The sequence below is a fragment of the Gorilla gorilla genome, chromosome 18 (assembly GCF_029281585.2).
Source record: "Gorilla gorilla gorilla isolate KB3781 chromosome 18, NHGRI_mGorGor1-v2.1_pri, whole genome shotgun sequence".
Lineage (NCBI taxonomy): Eukaryota > Metazoa > Chordata > Mammalia > Primates > Hominidae > Gorilla > Gorilla gorilla.
Window position 1 is genome coordinate 14,126,394 of NC_073242.2, and position 11,749 is coordinate 14,138,142.

General features: G+C 41.7%; 1 non-coding gene across 1 annotated transcript; it reads left to right on the plus strand.

Moving 5' to 3' along the window:
• The first annotated feature begins 5,001 nt into the window (after nucleotides 1-5,001).
• Nucleotides 5,002-5,104, plus strand: LOC115931183 (U6 spliceosomal RNA). The gene has a single exon (XR_004067724.3). It is a non-coding gene; the product is annotated as a U6 spliceosomal RNA (small nuclear RNA).
• Nucleotides 5,105-11,749: the final 6,645 nt, after the last annotated feature.

Sequence of the window (11,749 nt, forward strand, 5' to 3'; positions counted from 1 at the left end):
ACATTAATATAAAGGTGAAATGTAGCTTATCCAGTATAAAATCATACAGGAAGCACTGTCAAATATAAAATGCTGTTTGGCTTCTTTGCTCTAAAAACTAATAAAAAACAGGTGCTAAAGAGAATTCAGAAGGAAAATGGATATTGCTAGACCAGAAAGAAATGTTATCCAAACCCCTTATGAGGAAAATCTTGTTCCAACTGCATCAAGGGAACCACTGGGGGCCCCAAGTCATGTGTGACGCAGTCCTCAGAGTTTATGGATGCATAGAAATTTATACCCTGGCCAAATGGGTTACAGAAAGTTGCACAGTAAAAGCTTCCCCTTTAGGGAAAGGAGTCCAGGCTTAAGGCCATTCCAAAGTATCCAGATTGATGACACAGAGATGCCTCCAATTGGTCATCTAAAGTATTTATTAGTAATAGTAGATCACCTTATTCACTGGGTAGAAGCTATTTCCTTTTCAAGTACGACTGCTAATAATGTAGTCAAGGCATTAGTTGAAAATATTGTACCCAGGTTTAGATTATTAGAAAACATTGATTCAGATAATAGGATTCATTTCACTGCACATATCATTAAGAAATTAGCACAGGTACCGGATATAACATGGGAATATACTCCTTGACACCCACCTTCATCAGGGAAAGTAGAAAGGCCTATTACCCTGTTGAGAGTCTGAACTGCTCCCCGCAAAGACATAGGCCTATCCCCTCATGAGATGCTTCATGGATTGCCTTATCTACATTCTATTACTGATCTTCCTACATTTGAAACAAACGATCAGTTTCTCAGAAATTATATACTTGGTTTACCTTCCACTTTCTCTTCCCCCAGAACTAAAGGTCTTTTAGCACAGTTACCACCCCTAGCGTTTCCAGTACACCACCATCAGCCTGAGGACCACGACCTCGTCAAAAGTTGGATGGAAGGAAAACTCAGACTGGCTTGGGAAGGACCCTACCTAGTGCTTCAAACCACCGAGATCACAGTTCGAAAAGCAGAAAAAGGATGGACTCATCACACCTGGGTCAAAAGAGCAACACCCCCTCCAAAATCACGGACAGCTATTCCAAGGCCAATTCCAAGGAAGCTAAAGCTAAAACGGGGTTGATCCTCTTATATTGCATCCCTTTCTTTTCCCCTTCTATTGCTAGTCCTCTCGTTATTAATGTAACTAGGTCAAGTTCACCCCAAACTATTACTTTTGATGCTTGCCTTGTGATGCCCTGTGGAGATTTGCCAAACCAGAGGCAACTCTCCACTTCAGAAAAGTATTTTTATCCTTCCTAGCTCTCCTTAGACCGGAAATCTGTTAACTGGGATAAGTTAGTTGGGAAGAGTTTGATGAAGATTTCCAGTATCAACTGGGAATCCTGTCCTCCTAGAGAAGAGCTTCTCTGCCGAAGTTGGTCCAATGCTTTACAAAATACTAAAGAGCAAGGATGGACAGCCCCAACTTGTACTTGCAGCTTCTTAAAACCATATGTTCATTTTCCTAAAGAAGTTACCCTCCCCATTGTCAGCTGAACCAGTATAATCCAGTACAGAGGACCATCTCTGCTCCCCAGAGGTCTTCCCCTTCATTAAGCTGTTTCTATGATATAGGAACAGAAGTCTCAGGCAAGGACCCCATAAGATCCTTTGAAATGTGCTTCACTGCCTCCTCGCCTCCTGCATGGCCTTCTCCCTCTCCTAAGTTCTCTGCTAAACAAACCTTCTCTTGTTATATACCCAGTGATAGGATCAAAGTGGACGTTGAGGAAGTAAATGATTTAAAACAAACTTTAGCAATAGAGACAGGATATCAACATGCAAATGCCTAGTTGGAATGGATCCGATATTCTGTTCGCACGCTAAACAAAAGCAATTGTTATGCCTGGACACACAACAGGCCAGAGGCCCAGATTGTCTGCTCTCCACTAGGATGGTCCTCCAGTCGACCAGGCATGGGCTGTATGGTAGCTCTTTTCCAGGATCCCACAGCCTGGGGTAGCAAGTCCTGCCAAGCTGTCTCTCTGCTATATCCCAAAGTCCGACACCCTGCTGGTCAGCCTCTGAGGGCCACCCAGCCTCCATCTCCCAACACTAAGTTCACTTCATGTCTTTCACAAGGAGGGAACTTATTCCTTGGAGACCTGAAAGGACACGAGACTTTTCAGGAGCTTACCAATCAGTCAGCCTTGTTCATCCCCGAGCAGATGTGTGGCAGTATTGTGGTGGACCTTTACTGGACACTCTGCCAAGTAACTGGAGCGGGACTTGTGCTCTAGTCCAACTGGCTATCCCTTTCACCCTGGCATTTCATCAACCAGAGAGAGGGAAAATACAGCATCGTAAAACAAGGGAAGACCCTTATGGGTCTTTCAACTCTCATGTTTATTTAGATGCAGCTAGAGTCCCACAAGGAGTACTAGATAAATTTAAAGCTCAAGATCGAATAGCTGCAGGAGTTGAGTCAATATTTTGGTGGGTGACAATAAGAATGTAGATTGGATAAATTACATTTATTACAACAAACAGCAGTTTATTAACTACACTAGAGATGCTGTTAAACGAATAGCTGAGCAATTAGGGGCTACTAGCCAGATAGCTTGGGAAAATAGAATAGACTTAGATATGATATTAGCAGAAAAATGAGGAGTCTGTGTCATGATTAAAACTCAATACTGTAGTTGCCAGGCACGGTGGCTCATGCCTGTAATCCCAGCACTTTGGGAGGCTGAGGTGGGTGGATCATGAGATCAGGAGTTCAAGACCAGCCTGACCAATATGATGAAACCCCGTCTCTACTAAAAATACAAAAATTAGCTGGGTGTGGTGGTGTGCACCTGTAATCCCAGCTACCCAGGAGGCTGAGGCAGGAGAATTGCTTGGAGCCGGGAGATGGAGGTTGCAGTGAGCTGAGATCATGCCATTGCACTCCAGCCTGGGCAACAGAGCGAAAGCAAGACTCCATCTCAAATAAAAAAAAAACAACAAAACAAAACAAAAAAAACTCAATATTGTACCTTTATCCCAAACAATACCACCCCTGATGGAAGTATAACAAAGGCATTGCAAAGTCTAACTGCTCTGTCCAATGAATTAGCCAAAAACTCAGGAGTAAATAAACATTTCTCAGGGCGGCTAGAAAGGTGGTTCGGTAAATGGAAAGAAATCATAGCCTCAATTCTTACTTCTCTTGCAGCTGTAATAGGTGTACTCATTCGTGTTGGGTGCTGTGTCATACCACGCATCCGTGGGCTGGTGCAGAGAGTCATAGAGACAGCACTTACTAAAACCTCCCTTAACTTTCCTCCACTTTATTCAGAGAAGCTTCTTCTTTTAGAGAATCAGGCAGAACAACTAACCCAAGACACGTTAAGGAAGTTTGAAGAGAAAGTAAAATTCAAGAGGATGGAGTTGTTGAATACAGTGAGTTCTAAATTTCTCTTCAAAGAATCAGTATGTCAGTATGTTCAGTTCTTTATTCTCCATTTTATAGTTTAACTTCCTCATCCTCCTCACCCCTAGTTTCAGTAGACAACCTTTTCCAGTTTTAATCAGTAGTTCACATCTGTTCCCCTGGTCACCTGCTCCATCCTGAGTCACCCCTGTTCACATGCTGTGTCCTGAATTATCCTGAGTCACCTGTTCTGTAACTGCCCTTCCTGCCAAACTACTCACTCCGCCACTCCAGTTCATACCCCTGCTCTCTTTAAAATAGCCAGTCAGAATTAGCTTAGACTGTGAGGTCCAACCCTAGCCAACAGGGAACATGGCAGTAGGGGCTACCTGCGTCAGGAATAAAAACCCCTTCCCCTCCCTTGTTCAGGTGCGCTGTCGCCATTGCTCCATCCGTGAGTCACACCCTTCTATAGAAGTAAAATTGCCTTGCTGAGAAAATTAAATTTATGTTCGAGTGCTATTTCTTTTGCAGCACCAAAAAATTATTTATAACTTTCTGTAGCTCCCTGCCTGAGACAACGGGGACTCCCAGGACACAGGAAGAGCAACCTTGCTCTGAGGAAGTGAGGAGGGCAGTAGCTTCCCAACCTATCCTGGAAAGCAGCATATCTCATTTACTGGTGTGTGCTAGAATATGGACTTCACAAATACACCCTTGAGTCTGAAAGTCAGTTCCAACACTTATTAACTGGTTTGGGCAACACGTTTTATGTCTCCGAGCCTTCTTTTTCTCTATGTGCAAAATGTAGGCACTACTGGCCACCTACATTTTGTAATAGTTTCCTTCCCTTCTGTGCCCTTCTCCTCTTTTCTCTTTCCCCCTTCTTTCCTTCCTCCTTCTCCCTCTTTTTCTCTGTTTCTTTTTCCATAATTAACTGGTTCTTCTTCTATTAAGAGGTAGACTAGGCCAGGTGTGGTGGCTCATGCCTGTAATCCCAGCACTTTCGGAGGCTGGGGCAGGCGGATCACCTGAGGTCAGGAGTTCGAGACCAGCCTGGCCAACATGGCAAAAGCCCGTCTCTATTGAAAAAAATACAAAAGTTAGCCAGGAGTGGTGGCACACATCTGTAATCCCAGATACTCGGGAGGCTGAGGTGGAGAATGGCTTGAACCCAGGAGGCAGAGGTTGCAGTGAGCTTAGATCATGCCACTGCACTCCAGCCTGGGTGACAAGAGCGAAACTCTGTCTCAAAAAATAAAAATAAAAATAAAAGTGAGACTAAGAATCCTGATAGATACATACAGTGCCATTGTAAGGAATAAATGAGTGTGGTAAATTCTTATAATTTTCTGGTTCTATTTGCTTTTTTTATTTCAATAGTTTTTGGGGGTATAGGTAGTTTTTGGTTACATGGATGAACTCTTTAGTGGTGAATTCTGACATTTTATTATACCTGTCATTTGAGCAGTGTACACTGTACCCAGTATGTAGTCTTTTATCTCTCCCACCTCCCAATGTCACCCCACCCCAAGTCCCCAAAGTCCATTATATCACTCCATATGTTTTTGCATCCTTACACCTTAGCTTCCACTTAAAAGTAAGAACAGGGCTTGCTTTGGCAGCACATATACTAAAATTGGAATGATACAGAGAAGATTAGCATGGCCCCTGTGCAAGAATAATACACAAATTCATGAAGCATTCCATATTTTTTTGGCTGGGTATGGTGACGCATGCCTGTAATCCCAGCACTTTGGAAGGCCAAGGTGGGTGGATTGCTTGAGGTCAGGAATTCAAGACCAGCCTAACCAACATGGTAAAACACTGTCTCTACTAAAAATACAAAAATCAGCCGAGTGTGATGACACACACCTGTAATCCCAGCTACTCGGCAGGCTGAGGCAGGAGAATCACTTGAAGCCGGGAGGCGGAGGTTGCAGTGAGCCGAGATTGCCCCACTGCACTCCAGCCCAGGTGACACAGTGAGACTCTAGATCAAAAAAAAAAAAAAAAGGAAGAACACACAGTATTTGGTTTTCCATTCCTGTTACTTCACATAGAATAATGACCTCCAGCTCCATCCAAGTTGCTGCAAAAGACATTGTTTTGTTCCTTTTTATGACTGAGTATTCTATGGTGTATATACACCACATTTTCTTTATTTACTCCTTGGTCAATGGGCATGTAGGTTGGTTTCATATCTTTGCAATTGCAAATTGTGCTGCTATAAACGTGTATGCATATGTCTTTTTCAAATGACTTTTCTTCCTTTGTGTAGATACCCAGTAGTGGGATTGCTGGATCAAATGGTAGGTCTACTTTTAGTTCTTTGAGGCATACTGTTTTACAAAGTAGTTATACTAATTTACATCGCCATCAGCAGTGTAAACATGTTCCCTTTTCACCACATCCATGCCAGTATCTATTGTTTTTTGACTCTAATTATGGCCATTCTTGCAGGATTAAGGTGGAATCTCATTGTGGTTTTAATTTGCATTTGTATGGTTCCATTTTGAATACAAGTTACACTTTCCCATACCAGAAGCAGGGCGTAGTTCCAATTTGCAGTTCTCCACCTCCTCCCAGTTCCTCAGTGTCATCCATCCAGATGTCTGCCCTATCCTGGTGACCACCCCCCCATGGGATAGCTAGATACAACCTGCCTGCCTCACTCCAGTGAACCCCACAGCCTGCCTGTGCTGTGCAGATATGCCGCAGTGATCACTTCTCAGTTACAGCCCGACCCGTGCCTGCTTGCTTTAAACCAGGGCTGTCCAACCTTTTGGCTTCCCTGGGCCACATGGGAAGAAGAGGAGTCATCTTGAGCCACACATAAAATACACTAATGCTAATGAAAGCTGATGAGCTAAAAAAAAAAAAAAAAAAAATACAAAAATATCTCATAGTGTCTTAAGAAAGTTTACGAATTTGTATTGGGCCACATTCCAAGCCGTCCGAGGCCACATGCAGCCTGTGGGCCGTGAGTTGGACAAGCTTGCTTTAAAGCCACCAGTGGGAACTCCCCACAGGAAACCTGCTGGGGTGATTCCCTGGACCCGAGTAAAGGCTTTAGTCCTGCAGATCCTTCTCTCTCTTGCTCCCCACCCACTGGATGAGCTCCCTGTTGCCTTTGGACGTCCCATCAACCCTGTGGTCACCACTCTTCTCTCTGGACCTGTGAGTGACAAAGCGCTGCTGTGATTTCCTGTGTTTTGTGGCACTGCCAGCTCTGTGTCTCACCTGACCCACACACCTGAGCCTGACTCTCCTCCTGGTCAGGGCTCTCCTCCCAGACAGTGGCTGTGTTGGTAAGAACAAACTGGACACAGGTCAGCACGAGCAAAAGGGTGTCTGCCAGTACAAACAAGTCTCGTGGGAGAGGGACACCTGGTAACCAGCTGGACACAGGCTTCAGGTCGTCCACCAGAAAAAGAAGAATCCCATGAAAGGCACGCTCCAAACGCCCACTTCTCCTGGAGCCCCATCAGGACAGGGCTAGAGTTTATAGATCCTTGCCCAAGAGAGACTTCAAGACCAAGTTAGAGCAAAATCCCAACAATGAGATAACTCAAAATACCTAGGACAAAGCAAAAATGCTAGGGGAGGCAGAGAATGAAAAATACCTTGTTTCCTAACTGCTGATTTACTAAGACAAGAGGGTCAACAGGAGACGGCAAGTGACACAGAAGTAGTCATGGAGATAAATATATATATAACTTATTTATTTTTATATATAATAAAAATAAATAAAAGATATATATTATATAACATATATCATTTATTTTACATAGCACTTATTATATATCATTTATTTTATATATAATAAAAATAAATAAAATATATAATTATATATCTTTTATTTTATTTATAAAAATAGAAGATATATAACTATACATAATATATAAAAGATATATATCATTGAATTATATATATTTTATATGTATTATATATACTATATTATATAATATATATAATATATAAAATATATATAATATATTATATATAAATATATATATAATATATTATATATTATATATAAAATATATATTATATATAAAATATATCATATATATTATAAATATATTATATGTAAAATATATATCTATATATAAAATATATATCATATATAAAATATACAATATATTATAAATATATATTACATTATAAATATATTATATATTATAAATATATATTATATATTATATATATTATAAATATATAATATATAATATATAATATATTATAAATATATATTATATATTATATATTATATATTATAAATATATTATATATTATAAATATATATTATATATTATAAATATATATTATTTATTATATATAGTATTTATTATAAATATATAGTATTTATTATAAATATATATTATTATATATGTTGGGATTTTTATATAATATATAATAGATAATATGTATTATATATATTATATATGTTGGGATTTTTATATATTATATATAATAAAGATACATGTTATTTATTTTTATGTATAAAAATAAATGATATATATATTTATCTCCATGACTACTTCTGAGTGATTTGCCATCTTCTGTTGATATATAATATATGTAATATGTTATATTTTATATATAATATAAAGATATATATATAAATTAAATATATATATATATATATATTTTATTTGTTTGTTTTTGAGACAGGGTGTCTCACTCTGTTGCCCCGGCTGGAGTGCAGTGGTACAATCTTGGCTCACTGTAGTTTTGACCTCCCAGGCTCAAGCAAGCCTTTCACCCCCCAAGTAGCTGGAATTACAGGTGCGCACCACCATGCCTGGCAAATTTTTATATTTTTTGTAGAGATGGGGTTTCGCCATGTTGGCCAGGCTGATCTTGAACTCCTGAGCTCAAGCAATCCACCTGCCTCGGACTCTTAATTTTCTGGGATGACAGATGTGCTTGGCCTCTCTTTTTTTCTTTTCTTTTTTTTTTTTTGAGATGGAGTCTCGCTTTGTTGCCCAGGCTGGAGTGCAGTGGCACGATCTCAGCTCACTGCAAGCTCCACCTCCCAGGTTCATGCCATTCTCCTGCCTCAGCCTCCCAAGTAGCTGGGACTACAGGTGCCTGCCACCATGCCCAGCTAATTTTTTTGCATTTTTAGTAGAGATGGGATTTCACCGTGTTAGCCAGGATCTCCTGACCTTGTGATCAATGATATATATCTTTTATATGTATCTTTTATATATTACGGACCTTGTGATCCGCCCACCTCAGCCTCCCGAAGTGCTAGGATTACAGGCGTGAGCCACCGCACCCAGCAGCCTCTTTTCAAAAAAATCACAATATGTGAACATATTCCCAATAGAAAATTATTTTATAAATATAGCACTTAAAAAAAAATCAAAAGTCTCATTTTAGCACCAGTCACTCCCAACTCAGTCTTTCCATGGCAGGCCAGGTCTCGTTAACAAAGGCCTCCATGACAACTGTCTCAGCACTGACTGGGTGGTTAAAAGCTGAGAGAGCCAGTGCCCTTATTCAAAGGCTGGAATGAACAAAAGCCCACCAAGAGTTTTGCCTAGGCTTTTCCTGGGCCTTATAAAGCATGACAAGATAACGAAGGAATTCTTAATGGGACCTGTTTAGGATTAAACAAGTTTTATTGGGGGTCTGAAAAAACTCCCCAGGCCTCCAATGAAGAAGTTTACTGGGGGTCCTGTTAGAGCAGAGGGAGAGATAAGAAGGAAGATGAAACAAGAGAGTGGCTCAAACACTTGAGACTGGTTTATTGAGAGTAAACCTGAGAAGGGCCTCTGGCTGGCAGGATCAGGAGCAAACTTCTCTTACAGCCTGAGGCATTTAAAAAGGGCCCAGTGGGGGAAGTGTGCTCTGGGTGTGGTTCCTATGGGGGAGGGGTTAGGGGAGTGCTGGCTGGTTGGGACTGCTGGGGACTTTGATATGCTTGCTTCGGGTTGTTATGCTGTGTTGAAGATATAGGTGGGGCTGACTTTTGCAGTTTGGTCAGGTGGCAATGGACAGTTCTGAGAAATGGAAACGATAGTTTAAGGTGGTGGAGTCTTGTTAAGATGGTGGTACTCTTATCCCACCAGGTCTGAAGGAATTCCCCAAACCTCCATGATTTAGCAGGAGACAAGATAAGGGTAATCCCCCCAGCACCTGGAGCCATTTAGATTAAGTAAATTTACAGAGGAAGGTCTTCAGGATTGAGACCTTAGTTATAGATTAAAAGAAGTTAGCTGGGTGCGGTGGCTCAAGCCTGTTATCCCAGCACTTCGGGAGGCCAAGGCAGGCAGGTCACTTGAGGTCAGGACTTCGAGACCAGCCTGGCCAACATGATGAAACCCCATCTCTACTAAAAATACAAAAATTAGCCAGGCGTGCATGGTCACGGACACCTCTAGTCCCAGCTACTCAGGAGGCTGAGCCAGGAGAATTGCTTGAACCCGGGAGGCGGAGGTTGCAGCAGTGAGCCGAGATCACGCCACTGCACTCCAGCCTGGGTGACAGAGCGAGACTCCATCTCAAAAAAAAAAAAAAAAAAAATCCAAAACACACAAGTTATATCAGAGCTGGAAGAATCTGGGAACTCTTACTTTGGGAGATTTGGGTGAGGTTCTTACGGTCTCCTTCACAGTTTGTTTATTTCAGTTCAATCTGATAGATTCTACCCCTCAGACTCTATTTATAGTGATTACTGTGTGAAAGGAAAATAAATCTCGGGACCCCAAAAATCACTAAGCTAAAGGGAAAAGTCAAGCTGGGAACTATGTCAGGCAAACCTGCCTCACATTTTATTCCTAAATAACATAGCTACAAAGATTTAACAACAACAGCAAAAACAAAAAAAAAGCTACATACCTCCCTCACAATTTTCCCAGAAGGAAATTCCTTGTGGACAAGGTACAGACAGAACTCAAAGTCTTCCTTCTGCTCACTTGAGACAAATGCCTATCTGCTTCCTCTGCCCTATTGTTTCACTAAACCAGACTAAGGCCTAAGTGACCATTCCTCCACCCTCCTCTCACATGTAAATTGCATATTCGGTGAGAGGCTAATCAGAGACTCAAAGGAATGCAACTCTTTGTCTCTCGTCTACCTATGACCCGGAAATTCCCACCCTACACCCAGTTGTCCCAATGTCAGAGATGATAAATTAATCTTCAAAAAGCTTTAGTTCTCTGTTCTTTGTTTCTTACGACCAACTTCCTTGTACTTCCTTGTCTCCTAGCTACCTGTTCTGTAAACAACCTTCTCACCTTTGCGGTGCTTAGACAAGTCCTTCTGGCCTAGTAAAGGACAGTCCATCGTCCTTCCCATCTAATAGACCCTATTCAGTTTCAACCTTACCTTAGATTGTGAAGTCCAACCTCAGCCAATGGGGAAAGGACACAGAAGTGCTAGGAACTGTGTTAGGGATAAAAACCTCTGCCCTGCCCCGCTCAGTGTGCTCTTGCAGTCATGACTGGTGCAAGCTGCACCTTTCTGCAGAAGTAAGTTTGGCTTGCTGAGAAATCTTTTGTTTGAGTGCTCATTTTCTTTATGACTCCGAGCTCTTATTTCTAACACCACCTTTCCAGGCCAAACCAATGTACATCGTACACATATTGATTGATGTCTCATATCTCCCTAAAATGTATAAATCCAAGCTGTGCCTCAACCACAGTAGGCACGTGTCATCTGGACCTCCTAATGTTAGAGGTGTGTGAACCACAGCAACTCCATCTTGATAGGGGCTGGGTGAAATAAGGCTGAGACCTTCTGGGCTGCATTCCCAGATTAAGTCGTTCTAAGTCACAGGACAACACAGGAGATCAACACAAGATACAGGTCATAAAGACCTTGCTGTTAAAACAGATTGCAGGAAAGAAGCCAGCTAAAACCCAACAAAACCAAGATGGCTACAAGAGTGACCTCTGGTCATCCTCATTGCTACACTCCCACCAGTGCCGTGAGAGCTTACAAATGCCATGGAAATGTCAGGAGGTTACTGTCAGGCCTCTGAGCCCAAACCTGCACATATTCATCCAGATGGCCTGAAGAATCACAAAAGAAGTGAAAATGGCCTGTTCCTGCCTTAACTGACACTACCTTGTGAAATTCCTTCTCCTGGCTCATCTTGGCTCAAAAGCTCCCCCACTGAGCACCTTGTGGCCCCCACCCCTGCCAGCCAGAGAACAACCCCCTTTGACTGTAATTTTCCACTACCTACCCAAATCCTATAAAACAGCCCCACCTCTATCTCCCTTCTCTTCAGCCCACCTGCACCCAGGTGATTAAAAAGCTTTATTGCTCACACAAAGCCTGTGTGGTGGTCTCTTCACACATACACGCGTGAAAGTTACCCTATATGGTCTAAAAAAGGGGAAG